General features: G+C 36.7%; 1 long non-coding RNA gene across 1 annotated transcript; it reads right to left on the reverse strand.

Moving 5' to 3' along the window:
* Positions 1 to 11,091: 11,091 nt before the first annotated feature.
* Positions 11,092 to 18,196, reverse strand: LOC145798630 (uncharacterized). The gene is made up of 3 exons (XR_014339821.1): positions 17,600 to 18,196; positions 12,067 to 12,161; positions 11,092 to 11,401 (listed from the first exon to the last, which is right to left on the reverse strand). It is a non-coding gene; the product is annotated as an uncharacterized LOC145798630 (long non-coding RNA).
* Between the last annotated feature and the right edge of the window lie 4,432 nt (positions 18,197 to 22,628).

Raw genomic sequence — 22,628 nt, forward strand, 5'->3', positions numbered from 1 at the left:
CGTAGCTGAAAACAAAAGATGAAGAATAAAAATACTTTTGCTGACTAAAATTTTAGTAGCAAAAAATGTGGGAGTTTAGGTGACTAAATTTTTAGTGGTCAAAACAAAAATTATTTGCTGACTAAAATTTTAGTAGCCAAAAATGTGGGAGTTTAGGCGACTAAATTTTTAGTAGCCAAAACAAAAACTATTTGCCGACTAAAATTTTAGTAGCCAAAAAAATTTGACTTTAGACGACTAAAATTTTAGTAGCCAAGACACTAGTATTTACTTTAGGCGACTAATATATTTAGTAGCTAAAAACATTTTCTGCTACTAAATATTTGGTCGTTATTATTGAAGCTTTTGGCGACAAAAAAATTGGTCACTGAAAATGTTTATTTCATTTTTTTTCCAACCTTTTGGCGACTAAATATTTAGTCGGCAAATAAATACATTTGGCGACTAAAATAAGTTTTGTCGCCAATTAGCTTTCCCGACTACTCTTCTGCTACTAATTTTGCGACCAAAAAATTTAGTCACTAAAGCCTTTCGGAGACTAAATTGACTTTTGGCGACTAAAAATTTATTCGTCAAAAGTAAAAATTCTTATAATGTCTTGTTTTGGTAATTAAACAGTTACCCAAAAGGTGACCTAGGACTGGTGCTAAGAAATACAATCAAGTTTGGCTCATCATTGACAATACTTTGTGACTTGCTGCGAATATTCAAAATTGTCCTTTTTGTTTTGTTTCTAGAGATTTTAACAGGAAGGCTCAGAGTAGCCAAGTATGCCCAACTTTGGGGTCTCACTATTCCTGGGTGGGAATCAATCCTAGTTGGGTTACTATGGAAGTTTCTCTGGATTGTAGGTTGTAATGACCAATGATTTCATCAATAAAATTTTCCTATCAATTGGCCAAAAAAAATAAATAAATAGTGGTGAAGATAAGATATTGCCTATGGGATTATAATGCAGTGACTCCTATTAGTGGTTAAATTTTGATGTGGTAGCTTTCTATAACTGACAAACCCCGTGTCCTTTTAATGCGATTTTTTTGCAGATTGTCTTGTTTTGTTTTCACTCTTTGTATTTGTTTTATCTTTTTTTTTTTTTTTATGTTTTCAAAATAATTATAAAAAAAATAATAACGAGAAGTTTGAAAAGCCATCGCTCTCATTTTATTTCTAAATCCTATTTTTGAGAATTCAAAATTTTTTTATTTTTTTATTTTTAAACTTTTTCTAAAAGGGGGTGTTTTCAAAAATAGATTTTGAAAATAGTTTATCAAATGAGTTTTATTTTTACTTTTTTTTCCTTTTTTTTTTTTTTTTTTTGAGAACAGAAAATTGTTTTCAACAACAAAATCAAATGTGCACATTTTCTAAATAAACAATTAAAATCATAAATGTTTTAAATCTTGAAGAAATCTATTGTGTGCATCCTTAAAAAGCGAGACAACGCAATAAAATTACAATTTTTTGTGGTGAAATGAATCATATATGTACATATCATATACTGTAAACCATTTGTGGTGAGAAATATTATGAATCTTTTTGGAGAAAAAAATTACAACTTCTTGTGATATTTATTATGAAACCTTGTGATAATATTATGCATGATGTGGTAGGGACGGTGTACACAATATGCACCTTTTCAAGGGTTTACACTGTAGCAGCTATCTTAAATCATTTAAAAGACTATATGTTTTCCTTCTGCTGTTCCCTCGCTTTTGTTGCCAAGAAAATCATGTACCCTAGCTAGGAGCTACTAAAGTTGATATCATTTATTTGTTCAAAATTCATGTGTCCCAACACAAAATGTAGTAGTCAAAAAAATACATGAAGCTTAATCCCCCGTTTGATGGGGGTATGAGACGAGTAAATTGGATATAGACCTAACATTTGGCATAATCAATTTTTTTAACCTCTTAAAAATATTTGTGCATGTAAACTCACTCAAAACCCTAAACCAAGTAGGAAAAAAAAAAGGCTATAGTATAGAGATTGTATATGATGCATAAATTATTGACATAGGGGAAGTTAGAATTTTTAGTGTACCTCTCTTTCTGTAAACAATTAAGGAGAAAGACAACTGTTGTTGCAGGCTTCACAATGGAGATGGAGACATCAACATACACAAAAGCCTAAACCAACTAAGATGATAACATGTAGAGATTGTATATGATGCATAAATTATTGACATAGGGGAAGTAAGAATTTCAAGCGTACCTCTCTTTCTGTAAACAATTAAGCGAAAGACAACTACTGCTACAGGCTTCACAATGGAGATGGAAATGGAGATGGAGATATCAATATACATTCTACCTATGTTTAAGAAGAGGGAAAACATTCTTTTCTTTGTTCGATGTATCTAGCACAATGTTTGATTCTTTTCTTCTAGGGAAGAAAGGTGGCAAAGAACATATACCAGCTCCTCTTTTCTGTTTTCCTTTTCCTTTCAATATTCTCTACTTTTCCTCAGAAAAATGTTCAGCTCCATTCAATGCATTTTCATATTTATAAGCACAGTGTAACGAGAGTATGAGACTCCCAATTGGGTTGCCCACTCACTGAAAGGACCTTACATTCCTTGCATGCTGATGCAGTTTCACGGATAAAAGCTCAATGACATGGTTAGCAGTGTTTTTGAATACATCATCCAATATAAAAATGATCCTCTTCACATCCTTGAGTCTTGCACATAATATATTTGATCTTTCAATCTCATCTGGCCAATCAGTTAATCTTAAACCCAACATATTTGCTATTTGATCTGGGTGCCAAGACACTATAGTTTGGTATGGTTTGCAAATAAAATGTAACAGTCCACACATCAAAAATGGCGATCTCTACAAAGCAGTCCTCCTTTCATGAGATATCATCCGTATCCGTTTGGAATAATGCATCTAGAATCTGTGTACCCTAACAGCAAGAAAAGATTGAAATCCTCCCTCACGTACAAATATTTCCGGCACCTTTACACAATAGACTGGAGACCAGATAATGCAACGATGGTAGAGAACCCATTCATAGTCCTCCACATACTTGAAAAGGCACACACAACTTCAACTAAAACCTTGTTCGATAACAAGGCTTAAAACTAACTGCATTTAGTGGTTCACAAATAAGAGTTTGGTGATGTAAAATTACCTACCACTTAATATGGAAATTGACTCAAAATGAAATTACAAATCTTAATTTTAAGTTAGAGAGACTAGTCATTAAATACTGAATACACACAATGAAATATAATTTTCATATTCATTCTCAAATAACACGTTTATTTATCTTATAATTTTCAAATTTAAAAGTTTCATTACTTAAATATTTCAGCACTGGAAATCAAGTACTAGAAGTTTTAAATTTTATAATGGGCCTATTATATTGGCATCCCAACCAATCAGCATGGGGAAAATTTATACTTCAATACATCCTTGCATATAACCAAGCTTTCCTTCCTAAGCTGGCCAAACATGTGTAAATATTTTAATTATTAGGTAAGTGGTGAGATTGGTGTTATACTTAAAATCCACATCGATAATCTAAGCCACCTAAACTTTGTTAATATAATGCTAGAGTCTCTCTACTCATTGCCAATTGATTTTGAGTTGGAAGCTTAACAGTTAGGTTTGCACACAAGATTTATTATCTGTCCCTATTTCTAATAATTAGATGAAATGTGTTCAAACTTCATTGAATAATAAAGTTGTCCCTATTTATAATAATTAAAATAAAACTTTTAGATGACATGGTGGTCAACGATCTAACATAGCATTAGAGCACGCAATAGATCTCGCGTTCAAACCTCACTGCTTACTCAATAATTAATAATTAAAATATTTGAACGTCTTTGGCCCACTTATGAAAGAAAGTCTAGCCACACGAGCAGTGTGTTGAAAAAATAATTAAATTTATTCCTTTCTCTAATAGTTTAAGTTTTTAGATGAAGTTGGTGGTCAACAATTCAACATGATATTAGACAATAATGAAATTTATCCCTTTTTCTAATATTGGTTAACAATTCAACATAGTATTAGAGCAAGAAAGTTTAATCTGTTTGATGAAATTGATGGTGAACAATTCAACATGATATTACAGCTATATATTGTGTTTGAACCTCATTGCCTACCGATAATTAAAATATTTACACATTGTTGCAGCCAGGGGTCTTAGTCACGGGCCTAGAAAGGGCCTTGAGCTTCTCCTAGGGGATTTAGATAGATCTAGTCCCGACACAAATGTGGCCCAAAACATCTTGATCTGCTTGTGTTCTGGGCTAGGCTGGAAGTCATCTCTTGGACTTGCAAAAGGCTTAGAATATGGTGAGCTTAGATTTCAAATAGAAGTTGTTTCAGTCACTGCTGGAGAACATTATGTGTGGCTGAGGAAGCTGAGAGTCCCAATGAGTTGGGTCAAATTCTTTTAGAGTGATTATTAGATACTCCCGGAGTATGGCCACGTGATGTTCCCTATTATTATAATTGGTAGAGAAGATGTTATGATTTTGTATTGAGTGATTGAAGAACATGAGAGACATAATAAATGATGATTGGTATGGACACATAGTAGTCCAAGTGTATCTAATAATTTTCCATTCTATTACCAAAATGGAACTTTTGGAAGCCAGTTAATAATGGAGTGAAGTCTGAATGTTTTGGTCGCAGAGGAGTCAAGTATGGAGACTCATTAATGGAGGTTTTTTTATTAAAATATAATCAAACCTTCTCAATTTTGTTTCAAGGTATGCCATCAAGAGGGAGAAAGATCCTCTATTTAAAGACGAATATGGTTAATCAAGTTTTGACAAGTGTTTAACAGCATTGAATGCTTATAAGAAAGTTTTGTGGGCTGTTAAATTGTTTCCAAAAGTAGTAAATAAGATCTTGCCATTATCATTTTTGGCAGTGACAGTTGTCTATCACTGTTGCTGAACAAAACTAAAAAGTGTTGATATGACCAAAGTTGTTAATACCGTATCGGACTAAGGATCATTTTTTTCATTAGTATAGTACCTACCGGTGCCGGTATGTTACCGAATACTGTTTCATATTTATCGTGAAAGTATTATATATGTATTAAAATTATAATTTAGTAACAAAAAATTTTTTTTTGAAGTAACAAATAATTTAACAATACATATCATGAATCACAAATTTATATGTAAAAGAGGCTTAAAACCATACTGTCTGCTAAATAACACAATTTAAGATATTTCAAAGAGTATGAAACTCTTGACCAACGGAGGTGGGGTCTTCAGATTTCAAGTTGAATGTTGCGGTGTAATGGAGCTTTGGATGCGTTTAGCGACTTGGATCTGGTTGTTTTTTGTTTGCTTTTTATTTTTTTATTATTTGCTATAATAGTCCTCCCTGTGTGGAGGTTGTGTCCCTCTTTTGAGAAGATTTTTTCTTCACATTTATGGAAAATTTGTTATCTCTTTATGAGATCTTTTACTACTACTGTACAAAATTGATCCAATTTTTTATCGGTTTTACAATGAAAATTATCTTCCCATCTAAAAAAAGAGTATGGAACACAAATTTCTACCATTTTAATATTACAAACCACTATAAAATAAAAAATATAAAAAATTGGCTGGTATTGCGTGGCATTCACCCGATATTATGTTTTCCGGCCGGTATTGTCCAGTACCGTCTGGTATTTGTCGGTATTTTAGGCTGAACATAATTGGATTATGTAGGTACCGTTTTGCTTCTGAAACGGCATGTACCGGTTGGTAGGTACGGGATTGATAACATTGGATATGATTTAAAAGAGCTTAGCCAATAAGTTGAGAGCACATTTATGAGAAATGGGTCGAAAATAGCCTTTGCTGAACCGGGCTAGGCTGAAAAGTACTGGGCGGATCTCTCAAGGTTGAGTAGGTTTGGCAAAGCCATGTAGGCTCAACTCTAGCTTGTCTCCCAAGCTTCAGATTGGGGTTGGGCAGTCGTGGTACTGCTGAAAAGGTTGGAACGCTGGTTTTGTTAGGGTGAAATGACTCTTGCATTGCTTTAGTAATGGATTTGAGCCATTGTTTGCTTTGAGTTGTTGTACCAAGGCCATGAGGTACTTGCCCATGTGTTTTAGGGTTGTTCTGCTGCTGAAATGAGCCAAAAGTGTATTGTTCTGGAGGCTTTTTTCCTTGGGCTGCTGCCAAGCCACTTAGGTCATGTTTGATTCAAAAGACTAATAGTGAAGTATTAATAATCCTATTAAATTAGTGTAGGATTCACTATCCAATTGGATTAATATCCATTGGATTAATAATCCCACCCCTACCCCATTACTAATAATCTTATAAATTTGTTGGATTAATTATCCATTGGATTAATAATCCTAAACCAAAATGTTAAAACAAACATGAGATAATTGGGCCCACGGATTAATAATCCTAATCCCATGCCCTAATCCACCCAATCAAACATGCCCTTAAAGTCTTTTGACACTAAATATCCGAACATTTTACCCTTGTTCAAACTTGAAGGACAAAATTTGACGATCCAACAAGCTACGTCTTATCAACGACTATTTGTTCAGACTTAAGTGTCCGAAGGTTTTCATATTGTTTGGCCTTGGTAACGAGAGTCTGAGACTCCTAAATGAAATACATGTATATAACAAGGATCCTCTTCACATCCTCCAGTCTTGCACATAAAATAATTGATCTTTCAGTTTCATTTGGATGATCAATTAATCTCAAACCCAACATGTAAGCTATTTGATCTTGAATATTTTTAATGTCTGGGTTCCAAGACACTATAGCCATCAAAATCTCATCAAAAGCTTGTCCAATTTAGCTTTTCTTCTTGCCAGTTTCTATTACCAAAGTTGTCTTTCAAACAACCCCCAATACAATGTATTCCAAAGAAATTGATTTTGTCATTTGACATTGCCAAATTTGTGGCCTCATAGGTCACTAGCCTTTCAAAGGGTATGAATTATATCCCCATGGGATGTGTAGAGCTGGATTTGTTATTGAAGTTGCCTTCCTTCCATAGCATTTTAGCCTCATCCGTTTTCTCTTTTGCTTCTTTTCCTAGCAGAAACGTGTGACCAAATCATCTGTTTAAAAAACAAGAAAGTGTGACCAAATCAGAAAACCACCTATAAAACACTCTTGTTCACATTAGTTCCACCTTCCAAAAACTCTTTAGCCCTTCCTATGAACCCATTAAGTTTTTCAATCTAGCACTTGGCATCTTCTCGAATTTTTTGAATCTAGTGATTGGAAAATGTTTCTGCAATGTTTTATGCTTTTAAAAAATGAAAAACACATTCCATCCAAATTAGGTCATCTTCTGTTGAATGCTGAAAATTGTCTTCCATTGATTTCTATTTTCCATTATACCGGGCACTAAAATATGCGAACAACTTTTTTCACCGAAACAAATTTACATGATAAGTATTGAAGATGATTTTTTTTTTTAATCTTTCTTTCTTGCCTTTTATTTTTTATTTTTTGCATGGTGTTATTTCGGGTACAATTTAAAGCTATTTAATACTTCAGATACTAAAAAAAACCTACATACTAAGGTCACTTAAAAAGAACTACTATTCTTGACCAAAGTGGCTTTTTGTATCTGTACATATATGAGTTATGGATCATGCTAATTGCAACTCACATGTCGTTAAGGTAAAGAAAATACCAAAATATTTAGACTTTCAATTCACTTTATGTTTCTGCATTATGAATAGAATAAGCAACGGACTGCAGTTAGCATTATTTATATATTCAATTCCATAAATTATTGAAAAGGGCAAAGCTAGAATTCAAAGCTAACCTCTCTTTCTGTAAACAATTACGGGAAGGCAAATGGTTGCTGCAGAGTTCACAATGGAGGTGGAAACCCCAATATTCTATTGTTAAGAAGACGAAAATATTCTTTTCCTGGTTTGATGTGTCTGGCACAATGCTTGATACTTTGCTTCCACGGATGAAAGGTTGGAAAGAACATATACCAGCTCCTCCTTTTTCTCTTTTCATTTTCCATTCGATTTTCATTTTTTTTTTTCTTGAGAAAAAGGTTATACACAGGCTTGACTCACTGAAATACATGCATAAATTATGATGATGATGATGATGACAGATATAATGCTAAGAACTTAGAAGACAAGTGGGCTGTCCATTAAAGAACCTTACTTACAACAGTTTAATAGCACGGTCAGCAGTGGTTTTAGAGTTATTGGTAAATGGAGTTGGCCTGCAAATTTACTGGTCTGTTTCAGTGAAATTGTGTATTCCTGCTAAATTTGCTCCCAAATCCCAATTGTTTTGTTAAGGTTTATGTTAGATGAAAACTTACTGCTAATGTGTGTGGCCACACGCATGTAGATGGTCTTCCTTGCATTGGACGAGAACACAAAAATATAATTATTAAAACCCCAATTCTCAATCAATTACTCTGCCCAATAATTAAAAGATGACCTTTTCCGACTTTTTCTTTTTGGTGTTGGTCATGCAAAATAGCATGTGGTATAGTTGACAAACACTCATGACATGAAGAATATATGTAGATGGGAGTGAATAAAGTAGTTTTGCTAGCTCTATCAATCTAGGTAATTTAATTGATTGGAATAGGAGCGTTGGAGTTGAAAAGACTTTCTTCTATCGATCACGAGGTATTATAAAAATGTACAATACAATTAAGTTGATCACAATGTAAACATGGCCATTATTTAAAGTAGTATCCAAATAGTGCAAAGTGAGGCTCTTGCTCAGAAACATTAATGACATAAAGCACACCCCTGCCCAAGCTAAAAGGTGAGCATTATTGAGATAAAAGTGAATTGTTTCTTATATTGCTCTTCACAAGCAGTCTGTGCTTCCTGAATATAAAAGAAATATGTGAAATCATTTTTAAGCAAACTATAAACTGTGAATTCATTGTTCACCAGTACTGAAATTGTCCAAAATGTTTGCTTGATGGTTCTCAAAAGTCAACTCAGCAAGCCTTTATATTTCACTTCTATGTCAAAACAGGGCCCGTGTATTTGGGATAAATATTCTGGACAAAGTTCATAGATTGTGTTCTTCAGTATTTCTTTTATTTTTTATTTTTGTGATCAGGTCAAGGGAAATTTATTGATGAAATTGAAATGGTTGCAAAGTAAAAACAACAATGTACATCACTAAAAAGAGTTGGCAAGACACCAACGAACAGGAACCAGAAAATCAGAGCGAGAGAAAGAGAGAGAAGGACCCAACAAAGCTTAACACCACCAAAGCTTAACACCACCCAAAACGGCGAAGAGTACATAGCTGTTGAAAGACAAAAGCAAGGCAAGCATTCACAATCTTTTATGGGAATCCTAAGCCAACTACGAAACTGCATTTTGAAGCTAGAATTTCAGCATATTTAATGAGACAAAACCACAGAGAGAGAGAGAGAGATTACCTTGACATTGAAGTGCTTTTGCATAATCAGAACATTATCCCAACATCATCCACTTTGATTGTCTTCAGTTTTGGTTTGCTTTGGACCCTGGAGGGAGTGGTAGAAGTAAAAGTCTTCATTTTAGAGCAATCTTTCTAAATTACACATCCGAGGATGACCATTCAAAGTAGATCTCCTGGTAGAGAAACTATAGAGATGTGAAAGATGTTCCGTTTTTTTTTTAGACTTTTGAACACCATCTTATCAACTATAGCTTCTTGTTCCTCTTTCCATAGGTTTTTCTTTACAACAACGTCCTCCAACTTCTCACAGTCATATCGAACCAAAATTTCTATTGAGATGTTAGCCTCCTCAAGAAACAAATTTGTAACAACCCCGTCCCACATCGGAAGTTTGCATGGGTGATCTTGGGCATATAGAGCACTACTAGCTTGCTACTAAGTAACTTGGACTTAAACTTTTAGGTCATGTTGGTGGACCCATAGGTTACTTGGGCCAAAAGGTAGTGAGGTGTTTTACAAAACACAAAGCAACAAGCAGGACTTGGATTCCTCATCCTGCAGCTAATCATAGCTCAACTTAAGACTTCCATACACTAATTGATCGACACCTTCAATGGTTTTCGAAATGATTTATTTAAGTCTATAAGTTGCCTCTTTCCATTGCCCAACCTTGGCATTCAATGTGGGGGAGTCAAGAACATCGCCAGCATTCCGTCTAAAGCATCACATCCAGCAACCCTTACTTGGGAAGGAACAACTACTAAGAATTTCAAAACTTTAATTGACTGAATGAGCCAGCATTCCTTCTAAAGCATCACATCAAGCAATTCTTACTTGGGAAAGAACGGCTACTAAGAATTTCAAAACTTAACAATAAAAAATAATTGACTAAATGAACAACCATCCGTTGAAGATATAACTTTTGTCCCCACAAACTGAATTTCTATGGATTTCTTGAAAATTTTATACCTTTAGTCCACTTCAAATGAAATGTGGTGCCAAGTCGTACGAATAAAATCAGTGGCATATCTAAAGTGCAGAATTTCCTAATTACATAATAATGTATAAAATAGAATTACGTCTACTTTGAAATAGATTTGCACAAACTAATTCAAGTCCATCCCCTATAGCGGATTTTCTTGAAGTTATCAGATACAACTTCCTTCAGTTTTGGTGTGCTTTGGATCCCACCGGGAGTAACAGCAGCAAAAGTCTTCATTTTGGGGCACTCTCTCACTCTAAGTTGCTCCAAGGATGAACATTCAAAAAGAAAGTCATCTCTTGTGCAAAAACCACTTGGGTTTGGAAGGCATTCAAGCATGATTACTTGGAGACTTTTGAACACCATTTTCACACTTGAATGCTTAAGAAATATGAGAAGTAAAAGGTCCCATATCTGAAGAAAAGCAAAAGAAAAGTCTTAATATATGTTAGATGGATTCACCCCCTATATGTTTAAGCCTTTAAGCGGATGCATGTTTGAAATAACGTGCATTGATTCTATGTATGGACACTTCGGATTCCCTAACAAAAATCAAGCTATCAACTCTTTGGATTCCATAACAAAAGCTTGCTTCAAATGAATTACAATCTCCTCTTAACAAATTCAAGCAACAATTCATTGTTGTACTCTAAACTATTATTAGTCAATCACATTTCAATAAAAAGCAAATTGCAATATATATTTTTACCACAGATACAAACAAGCATGAAAACAAACGTACAATATTGTTAATTGAGATAAATAATTTTGGATACAAGCTCCATTACAATGCAGAGAAAGTAAAATTACACACACACAGTGGGTACTTTTTTTCCCCCTTTATTCACTCTTCAAATCTTTAGCACACATTAGGTAAACATACCTTTATTTAGAGTAGTAGTTTTGATATTGCAAAGCAAGACAATTATTTAGAAACACAAATCATAGGAAGCATATGCCCTTACACAATAAAATCCTAAGTAAGGTAGACATCACATAACCATAGAGAGTAGCTCAACATTCTTTATGGTTGACAACTGAAAAAAGAAAACGAAAACTCAATAATAATCTAGCAGTATATTTCTATAAAGGATATAGATATCTATATTTTGCTACATATAATGTTCGCCTTTTTGTTTTTTATTTTTAGAAACAAAAAAATGAAAATATCAAAAACACCATTGTCTTCATATTGTTTTCATTTTTGCACAAAAAATAGCTTTTCAAATTTTGAAAATAACTTTTTGGCTGTTTCCTAAAAAATTGGATAGATTTTAGAAAAAAAATCTGAAAAAAGTATTCAAAAAAAAAAAAAAATCACAAAAATACTCCCTCCGTCCCAAAATAATGGTCCCTTTTGGGGAATCCAACTTTTTTTGGTAGTACAATTATTGCATTTGAAAAAAGTTGATTTTCCAAAATTACCCTCTTGATAGTACATTTTTTGGGAATATCAATGTTATAATTGTACTTTTTATATTGTTTATTAATTTAAAAGAATGGCAAAATAGAAAATTTACATTATTTTTGTACTTGATTTTTGAAGAGTGACTAATATTTTGGGACAATGAAAAATGGAATAAGGGACTAATATTTTGGGACGGAGGGAGTATCTATTTTTCTGTAATAGAAAATTCCTTTCAGATAAGAATTGTATTGTTTTTGGGTGTAGCTAGAGGTAAATCATGAATTGTCCACTTACTCATAAGAGTTATTCCTCATAAATTCATAACCTGGTTCACAATCTAATTAAGAGTCAGCATGGATTTCATCTTCAAGAGTACTATTCTGTCTTGCCTAAAAATAAAAATAAAAACTAAAAATAAAAATAAAAACAAAAATAAAAGAAAAAAAATTAGGAAAGATTATGATAGGAAACATTCATAATGACAAAAAAAAAAAAAAAAAAAAAAAAGAAAGAAGAGTGAGAAACCTGATAATATTGTCTGCGTAGATGGAAAACAAGATATTTAAACAATCTATTCATAATTTCATAAGCTGACAAATCTATCAAGTGTATGTTGAATGGGCCTCAAAGAAAAGAAAATATGCAGATTGAAAGGCCAATTAATTTTATTTATTCCTTATTGTAAGATAAATGTAAGATAAATTGATAGAGAGAGATACAGAGAGAATGAATTATGTATATTGATTTATGTATTGAATGTTGTTGATGGATGTTACAAAGGTTCAGTTGAACTCCTCTATATAGGAGAGGAGCCGAAAGTTGCAATAATAAAATAAAGTAAAAGGAAAAGAAATATACCCTACTAACAGCTGATATACATTAACATAGAATAATATACTAACAGCCCCCCTCAAACTCAAGGAGGATAGGTACTAACCAACTTGAGTTTGGAGAGAGTAACAAAACAGAAAAATAAGCTGACAAATAAAATTAAAAAATGGGATAGGAGACACTGTATGGTTGTGTCAGACCGTTGTAGAAGACACGGTATGGTCGTGTCGGACCGTTGTAGCAGACAGTTTACGGGGTCATGTCGGACCGTTGTAGCAGACACTGTGTGGTCGTGTCAGACCGATGTAGAAGACAGTTTACGGGGTCATGTCGGACCGTTGTAGCAGGACAGTTTACGGGGTCATGTCGGACCGTTGTAGAAGACAGTTTACGGGGTCATGTCGGACCGATGTAGTAGTTGACCGGAATCAATGTCGGGACAGTTTATGGGGTCATGTCGGACCGTTGTAGCAGACACTGTGTGGTCGTGTCAGACCGATGTAGAAGACAATTTATGGGGTCATGCCGGACCGGTGTAGAAGACAGTTTATGGGGTCATGTCAGACCGTTGTAGCAGACACTGTGTGGTCGTGTCAGACCGATGTAGAAGACAGTTTATGGGGTCATGTCGGACCGATGTAGAAGACAGTTTATGGGGTCATGTCGGACCGTTGTAAAAGCTTGTGGTGGTGCACCAAGGAGGCGACTTAGGGAGTGCGCCATGGGGTGGCTTGAGTGGTTCCCATGGTGTGTAACCATGCTCACCATGATACATGTATAACCCCCCCTCAAACTCAAATAGGTGTGAAGATAGAAACCTATTTGAGGTTGAAACAAAGGGATTGATAAAGCTGGCCGGTGTAGAAGACACTGCATGAGTGTGTATATAGGCTGCCCAAAAGATATACATGGATGTAGATATCGAGCCCTCAAAAGTCGTGCCCTCAAAAGGTGTGCCCGCACCCTCAAAAGGCGTGCCATCAAAAGGCGTGCCCAAATGCATCAAAAGGCGTGCCATGAAAAGGCGTGCCAGGTTGTCGGCGAGCGCCGAGCGGCGCAGGATGCGCGTGTCTGCCTTGGCTATATAACCAAGACGAAGGCTGAGGCTGAGGCAGAAGCAAAAAACCCTGCGAAATCCTCTGTAAAACTCTTCGTTGTGCTGAGAGAGAGAGGCTGTAACACCGTTGTGCTGAGAGAGAGAGTCTGTAACACTCTGTTGCGAGAGAAAATGGCTTCTTCGTCCCGCCCTCTGCTTACTCTCTTTCCCGACCTCAACGAGTCCACAAGAGAGATAACTGGTGCGGTGTCCCGTGAACCTCAACCAAACACCACTGGGTTTGCTCCGTTGAACTTTCCGATGCAGTCGGTGGAGCAAAAAATGGCAGTGCAAACGGATGTGGAGGCGAATCAGTATACTTTGAAGGCATGTGTGGAGTCCATGACGGCGGTCACAAACTTGTCGCACCGGCTGCAGAGTAGGACAAATGAAGTGCAGCAATTAAACTCCCAGCTGGCTCTGCTCCAACGCATGTATAAGGATGCGCGAGCAGAGATAAGCGTGCTAAGGGCAGAAAACAAGGAGCTGAAGCGGAAGGCCACCGTGATGTTCCGATTTGGAGGGCCGCCATATGCTGCAGTGGAGGAGCAGGGAGTAGTGATCGTGCCCAGTGGAGTGGGAAACACGGAGGCAACACCGGTAAGGACCGCCCAGGACGGAGGCAAGAAGAAAAGGCCGGCGGCAGAGTAGAGAAAAAATCCCACCTGTGAATGTGGTGGTATTTTATTTTATTTTATTTTATTTTATTGTATTTTTTTTTTTTTTTGTTATTATTATTATTTTTTTTTGTATGTGGAAACATGGGTGATCGGGGTGAGCCCGACATGAATAAAATGAGTGAGTTTGGTGTGCAGATCTTCCTCTGCGTCGTGTTTTTTTTGTTTTTTTGTTGTTTTTGTGTGTTTGTTTGTTTGTTTTTTTTTTTTTTTTTTTAATAATAATAATAAAAAAAATGTAATGAAAAATGAATTGAAAAGGGCGGGCTCACTGGCCGTGGAAAAGGGTTTGAAATAAAGAAATAAAAGAGGGAAAGGAGTGCTGGGGTGGGTGGGTGGGAGTGCTGGGGTGGGTGGGTGGGTGGGAAAGTATGGAAAAGTGGTTTAAATAAAGAAATAAAAGAGGGAAGGGAGTGCTGGTGTGGGGTGTTGGGAAAGTATGGAAAAGTGGTTTAAATAAAGAAATAAAATAGGGAAGTGAGTGCTAGTGTAGGGTGGTGAGAAAGTATTTGAGTGCAGAGTGGAAAATTCATAACAAAATTAAAGAAATGTAATATGCTTGTAGGCTGCGTTCTGCTCTTTTTTTTTTTTTTTTTTTTTTTTTTTTTTTTTTTTTTTTTTTTTTTTTTTTTTTTTTAAGAAAAAGTGTTGTTCTCTCTCTCTCAGCACCGAGAGAGATGAAATCACGTGGGTAGCGTTTCTTTTCTGGAATTCAATAACACACACACACACAGGTTGGAGAGTGGACATGAGTTCTGTCAATCGTGCTTGGTTGAACAACTAGAATCTGCAATTAAAAGCCGTGATGGGTTCCCCCTTGGTTGTGCCCGTGAGATGTGTGGTGAGCACATCTTGCTCATGGATTTGAGGTTTCTGTTATCTTGTGAAAAGTTGGAAGAACTCTGCAGGGCTTCTCTGGGGGCATTTGTGGCATCTAGTGGTGGTAAATACAAGTTGGGCCCATCTCCCGACTGCCCTTCAGTTTACAGGGTAGCGGAACCGGGGGCGACTTGTTGGCCGTTTGCATGTGAGGCGTGCTAGGCGGAAACATGTACTGGTTGTCACTTGGAGTATCACCCGTTCATTTGAAGTGCAAGCAAGCCCACCACCTGTGCTCCATGGACAGAAGATGTGGGCAAAGGGCGTATTGTAGCAGAGTCTACTTCACCGGTTGGCAATGGCACCGCCGGGTTACTGTTTATAAATGGTATGCCATCTCCTTTGTCTGGGCTCGCTGCCGGGAGTATTGCGGTCGGAGCCGGGCTTGGCGACATCGATTCCCGAGGCTGGAATGGCCATGGGTATGCTGGAGATGATGATACGATGCCGACTGAACTCGGTGATGGGTTGACTGGGTGAGTCAAGGACAGCGACTCGAAGGAGTTGGGCGTGAAGATGGTGGACTCGAAGAAACTTCAAGGTATGTGTAGAAAATTCTAGCGGATTAGATTGAGGTCCGGCGGGCGGCCAAGGCGAGGTTGCCGCCCGCCGGGGAAGCGAAAAATACTAAGTTCTTAACCTTGCTTTGATACCATGTAAGATAAATTGATAGAGAGAGATACAGAGAGAATGAATTATGTATATTGATTTATGTATTGAATGTTGTTGATGGATGTTACAAAGGTTCAGTTGAACTCCTCTATATAGGAGAGGAGCCGAAAGTTGCAATAATAAAATAAAGTAAAAGGAAAAGAAATATACCCTACTAACAGCTGATATACATTAACATAGAATAATATACTAACACTTATGTAGTAAAATTTATACTGAAAACTCACAACATTTTCAGATTACCAATCGATTGAATAAAGATCTTAAGCAATGCACAAAGACCACAAATTGCTCTGAGAGAGATAGCAAGTAGGCATTCTTCCCCTCTTCCACTTTTTGGCGAATAACAATTTTTATCATCACTCCAAATCATGACCTCTATCACTTTTTGATTGATTGTATATACTTTTTTTTTTTTTTTGGTCTTAAGAAAAATAAAATATCTAATATAAATATACATTCAATGTAGCATAGTTGACTTAATAACAACTCAATCATTATTAGGCCATTAAGGCGATCGCCTAAGGTCACACTTTTGGAATTCGACAACTTGAAACCAAAAAAAAAAAAAATCCTAATCAAAACCTAATATAAAATTTATTAAGTGGCATAAAAACGAAAGAAAAAAAGAAATCCATTGTTAGCATTTTCTTTTTTATTTAAGGAAGGCATTATCTCAATCCACCAAGTCTCTTCCATCTTTATCCAAAGGCCTAAAAAAAAATTCATTGTCCAAAGATCTTTTCTAAAATTTGATAAAAATCTCCCAAATAAAAATAGAACTATTCAAATGGTTATAAATTCTACGTATTGTAGGAAGCATTACCCTGAGTAGTTGCTAGAATATTAAATAATTTATTATCTCATGTTCGAAGGCCTTCGATTTTTTTTTTTTTTTTTTTTTTTTTTTTAAGATAGTCAAAGGGCTTCGATATTAAAGGCATAAATGAACATTCATTCTAAAAGGCTAATAAAAAGTAAAATTTCTTTATCCATCAACTTAACTTAACACTTAAAAATAAAAATAAATTCTATGCACGAATGAGGACAATATATTAAATTTTAACTACAATAATAAAAGAAAACAATAAATTTTACATTAAAAAGTGTAATCTATATAAAAAAATTTAAAATGTTATTTGAGTGTAATAAAGGGCCTCTCTATGCACAAAATTCATGCACAAAAATATACCCAGAAAAATAATATGTGGTTAAGATTCAACTCTTATGTAGTGGAGTAAAGTCCACATTTTGAATGAATCTCGACCGTATATTAAAATTTTTGAGTATTTTTAAGTATACAAAATATAATTCAAAATTACTAGAGATTCCTAATTATCTACAAACTAAATTATCAACTACTTACAACGAGGAGTTGATAATATGATTTGTATTTCATTAAAAAACGCAATGTATCATGAATTTTCATCTTGAAACTTACTCCGAAACTAAAGTGTATGATGTAAATTTAAAATTAGTTGAATATGGATCATACAAACACAATGAATACATACTCCCTTGATTTACTAGTTTATTAGTGTTATCGACAAGGGCCCAATTTAATTTACTGTAAAAAAAAATTAAAATAAGAAAAAACATTGCCTCATAATGTAAGTAATTACCTCATATATATATATATATATATGTTAAATGTGGTAAAATAGAGAAGTACCTTTTGGTGGCTTTGAAACAGTTTTGCACAAACTGATTCAAAAGGAAGTAGTGGCAGCGAAAGTCTTCATTTTGGGGCAGTCTCTCACTGTAAGTATTTCCAAGGATGGTCATTCAAAAGGAAAGTCGTCTCCTCCTGTGCAGAAACCATCTTGTAGTCCACTCTCTCTTCTTTTTCTTTACGCCCTTCATTTTGCTTCGCAGCAACAATTTGCTCCATTTCTTCACAGCGAGTTACCCAAAGCACTTCAAGTAGATAAAGAGCTTGAGCTATGGAAGGTTGGAAGACATATTTCAGTTTGCCACATGAATGGGCTTTCATAGACCAAAATCAAATACTTGTTCCAGTTTCTCACATGCTGATACAAAAAACTTCTCCAAACTTCAGGACATGTGTTAACTTTCAAACTTCTGAGCCTTGGGAAGCACACCCAGCTGGAAGTAGTAAGTGCACCAGGGCATATCCCTTTGAAAGTATCCAATTTCCAGAGTTTCAATTCTTCCAGGTTAAACAACAATTGCAGATCAGGTGGTTGTGCCTGTGGTGAAATCCCCCCATTCCTCTGTGTTGATCAAGTACTCAATTTGACAACAATCTTTAATCCTCAGATGCTCAAAGACATTTAAACCTTCTACATCGGCTTGTAAATTTAGAAAAATGTTCTTCATGTCCTGCAAATGCTCCACACTTAGATGTGTAGCTCTCTTCAACACCATCTTTAGCCATTTACTCCAATTAACCATGGGTCCGACCAAATTTCCAAGTCCCAAATAATTTGGGGAATAATTTTCATATCCCCAACTCGATTTTCCGATAAAGATTATGGGTGAGAGGTGTGGTTAGAGGTAGTCCGGGAAGATGGCAGGCACTTCAATGGCTTGAGATCACCGGAGGTGGAGAGGAGGAGGTCAAGGCAAGCTTGGAGAGGGAGAGGTTGGCAGTGATAGACCTTGAATATTAATGCAAAGTGAGAGAGGGTGTTTAAGTATGAAACTTGGTTGTATTGTTGTTGTTGTGTCTCGGTGCATATACGATACGTTATATACGCCGCAGGAGTATTGGAGCCCAAGCAAACTGTTGGACAGGTGGCTCGTTCTCCTCAACTCTGCCAGAAGTGATATAAGCCCTTCTGCCGTCTGTGGCTTGACGGCAGGCGGAGAGCAACGTTCATGGCAGGCAGAAAGTAACGTTTCGTATATGCATCGAAAGACATGAACGTAAGGTCATTGTTGCCTCTTCTCCAAGCCTGGTCGAGATGGAGTTGTCTTAGCAAGGAGACAAACATCTCAACGATCCCATGACCTCAGCCGCCAGTCCAGTATCCTCTGATGATCCTGAGCAGTAGTGCCTGGGTCCTGCTCCCAACCTAGGCATCCAAGTAGATAAATGGGTCAGGGCCCACCTTAGTGTTTAAGAGAGCCAAGGGCTTGTTTCCAAGTGACCAAGTAGGAGAATGGGCTGCAGGAGCCATTGTTTATCAATCCAAGTCCAAGTGAGCCAGGGCTGATTGTATTGTTGTTTGGCCTTGGAGCGAGGTATGAAGGACCATGGGCCCTGCGGGGCCATGGTGCTGCCTGTTGCAGGGCTCTTCATAGCTAGATATATTTGGGCTTGTATATATGCTCCCTCTTAGGCTAAGCATATTGTTTTGGTTGCCTTGGCACATGGCGCCAATAGGGCTCGCCATGTATCAGACATACGACATGTCAAACGTTGTGCCTTATTGGTCTGCCACGTAGGTGGGGTTTTGGTGATGTGGCACCGTGGGGCTTGCCACGTATTGAGCTTGATGCAAGTACCCACAATAATGCCCCCATGTACAGATGCTCTTATAACTAATGAGAGTATTTGTACATGACTATGTTAAAAAGTTTTGAAAAATATTAACTCATGCAGACAAGTATTCGAATAGAGTTGTCTAAGATTAGGCTTTTTGCTCATGGAGAGTTTACATTTTAAATTTCATCCGGTGCGAGCCGGCCGGATAAAGATGTGGGCTTGTTGGGCGATGGCTTGATTCCGGGGAATTTCCACTACTTCACAAGAGATTTCGACTTCGTTCCATAGGCACCAGATTCCGCCTCTCACCCTTTCCATGCCGCTAGGGGGGGGGCAATGGTCTTGGTGTTAGGGAAGCCCATGATTTGGCTCATGAACTGGGCCTCGCTTCCTTCTTTTTTTGTGTTTGTGATGATGACAAGGTGGAAGCGTTTACTAGAATGTAGGTGCATGTAGTGTTGGAGAAAGTTGGGGCGAGCGACACCCTCAGTGTTGAAGAAGAGGATGTTGAGCGGGATGTTTGGCTGAGCACTGTGGGAAACGCTCTCTTCTCCTATGTTGAGATCTGCAAGGCTCTCTATGTCCCATCCAAGTCCCAAATCTTCATTTGGGTTTTCCAATGGCGCTGACATGATGGAGATGTGGTGGTCTAGATCCCTCTCTGTCGGTCTTTGCGAGAGGATGTTGATACGAATCCTCTCGAAATGTGGGACTAACACCTGATTTGCCTGGCAGGTGGACCCCTGGAGAGTGAGGTTGATTTCTTGGTTTAGTAAAAACCAAGTATGGGACAGTGGTATTGTGTAAAGTTCTGGAATGGTTAGTGCCTTGTACCATCCTCTTATTTTACCCTGGAATTCTTCCGGTACCTCTACGACTGTGTGAGCAGATATTGGGTGTTGGATCCAAGGGGATTCGAATAGCAGATCTTGGAATTGCCATGGAGGCATGGAGAGCATCTTTCGAAAGAATTCACACACAGGGCGGCGACGGTGAGGAGTGGAGCATGAAGCTCTAGAGTTGGAGCTTGAAGCTCTATAGTTTGAGCCTCTTTGGTTTGGAGCTTTGTTCACCAACCGCCAAATGGTGTTATCTCGGTGCCCCTCTCCTCCGGAAGCCATTTAGAGAGAATGGGTTGTTAAAGTTGAGAGGAGAATGTTGGCGAGTGGATATGAATTTGCCTCTTTTTTTTTCTTTTTTTTTTTTTTTTTGGTGGTTGCTGTCCCGTATTTGCTCTCTTATAAAGATGAGATTGCATTGGGAAAGAGGAGGTGAATTTACTAACTTTTGCAGCTTTACATTGGGAATGGGAGATCCATGAGGAAGACAACTCATAAATTGAAGTTATAGGTTTAGAGCAGACCTACTAATTTTGGAGTTGCTCATAGTATAATGTGATAGCTTGTGTAGCTATTAGTAAAGTGACTTTTTGAAGACTTTAAGGTATTTGTAGTCTATAGCAAAGAGTTTGATTGGTTTAAGGATTCATCTTTGGAAAGGTGCAATCCTGAATATGTGTGTATATATGATTTAATTTATATATATATATATATATGTATATGTATTTACTTATTTATTTTATTTTATTTTTATTCGTATGAATTCAAAAAGTTTGTGTACACTCTGGGTATGATTTCAGCCTGTTCGAAACTGTTCGAATGGGGAGCTCACCTTTTTTGCAGAAATGTGTATTGTATTTTGAAATTGAGCAGAGTTGTCCAAATTCTGGTGACTTCGTCCACTTCTCCTTTTATCCATTGTGCAGAATTTTATTATTATTATTATTAATTTTTTTTTTTTTTTGAATCTGGATTAAAGAGGGGGTCTGTCTATCTAGCAGGTTGCTTCGTCTTCTTCTTTTATCCGTTGTACAGAAGGATGTTGTATAGCTTGGTTACCCGTGGCTGGGTGCCTTAGATTAGTGTACCATTAAAAAAAAATAGCAATTTTTGTGTCTGGATGGATACACCTTTCATTCTCTTTCTAAGCAAAACCTAGAATACCACTTAGAACAAAAGACTAGAAAGTCCAAAGTCCAGCTAGGTTAGAAAGGTTGTCGGTCGTGAAAGAGGGGAGAAAGCTTGCTGCCGACGAGCTCTGAGGTTGGATCCGACAGCGTGTGTGCGGTGCGAAGGCGCCACAGTTTCTGTCACACTATTGTTGCTGAAACGGACTGGAAGGGGTGAGATTTTTGTATCTTCATCGAACTCCGAAGGCACGAAAAAAAAAAAGAAAAAGAAAAAGAAAGACGAGCTAGTAGAGAGGAAGGAAGAGAGGTACCTGCGAAGCGCAGAGGTTGCCATCGGCGATCCGTAAGGGGGGTTCTGGGTTTGCTGCTGGGGTTGGTCTCTTGTATTGTCGATGTTTGAAATCGATTTTTGAAAGATTCTGCGAACACAGTGTTTTGCCGAAGGAAGTGGGTTTGGATCTTGATTGAAGATTCTGCACAAGTGAAGGTGTGTGAACCGACACTGGAGGAGGGCTAGGGTTCTGATTTCTTGGTTAAAGGATTTTGGGGGTTAGTTGGTGTCGTCGATTGAGGGGAAGAGGGAAAATTTCGGTGATTAACAGGTGACAGAGAAGGTGAGAAGCGAGACGGGTGAGTTGGGAAATCGCGAGCCACAGTTGCGAGTTGGGTGAGGAGGACCTGGTGCGTTGGAAGCTAAACAACAATCTGGGTATCGTCTTCTTGGAGTTGTCTTCCGTCAGGTATGCTTCGAATCTCCCATAGATTGGCTATGTATGTGTTTATTTATTCACTATATATATATATATATATATATATATTTTGTCTGTTTTGTGATGAAACAAAGAAAAAGAAAAGGAGGCAGACTATAATATAAAATAAAATAAAATAAATAACGAGATAAGTCAAAAATGGAGGGCTGCCTTTTGGAGAGTTGAATAATAATAAAACTGTATTATTTTGGTAAAGAGGCAAGGGTTCGAGAACTTCTTTTTTTTTTTTTTTTTTATTATTATTATTATTTTGATACATATTGGAGAAATAGTGAGGAAATAAAAAAAAGAAAAATAAATAAAATATTAGACCAAGATATTAGGGAGTTACAAAAGTGGAGTTCCACGTTTAGAATATTAGGGAGTTATGAGATTAGAGATTTCGAATAAAATATTAGAATTGTGGGGAGCTATGGAATTGGTGAGCCATAAAAATATTAGGAGAGCTATGATTTGTGAGAGTTTGAAAAATGTTAGAGAGTTGAAAAAAAAAAAAATGAAGACCTCTAAA

This window comes from Camellia sinensis, chromosome 9 (genome assembly GCF_055761805.1).
Source record: "Camellia sinensis isolate YWXY chromosome 9, ASM5576180v1, whole genome shotgun sequence".
Taxonomy (NCBI): Eukaryota; Viridiplantae; Streptophyta; class Magnoliopsida; order Ericales; family Theaceae; genus Camellia; species Camellia sinensis.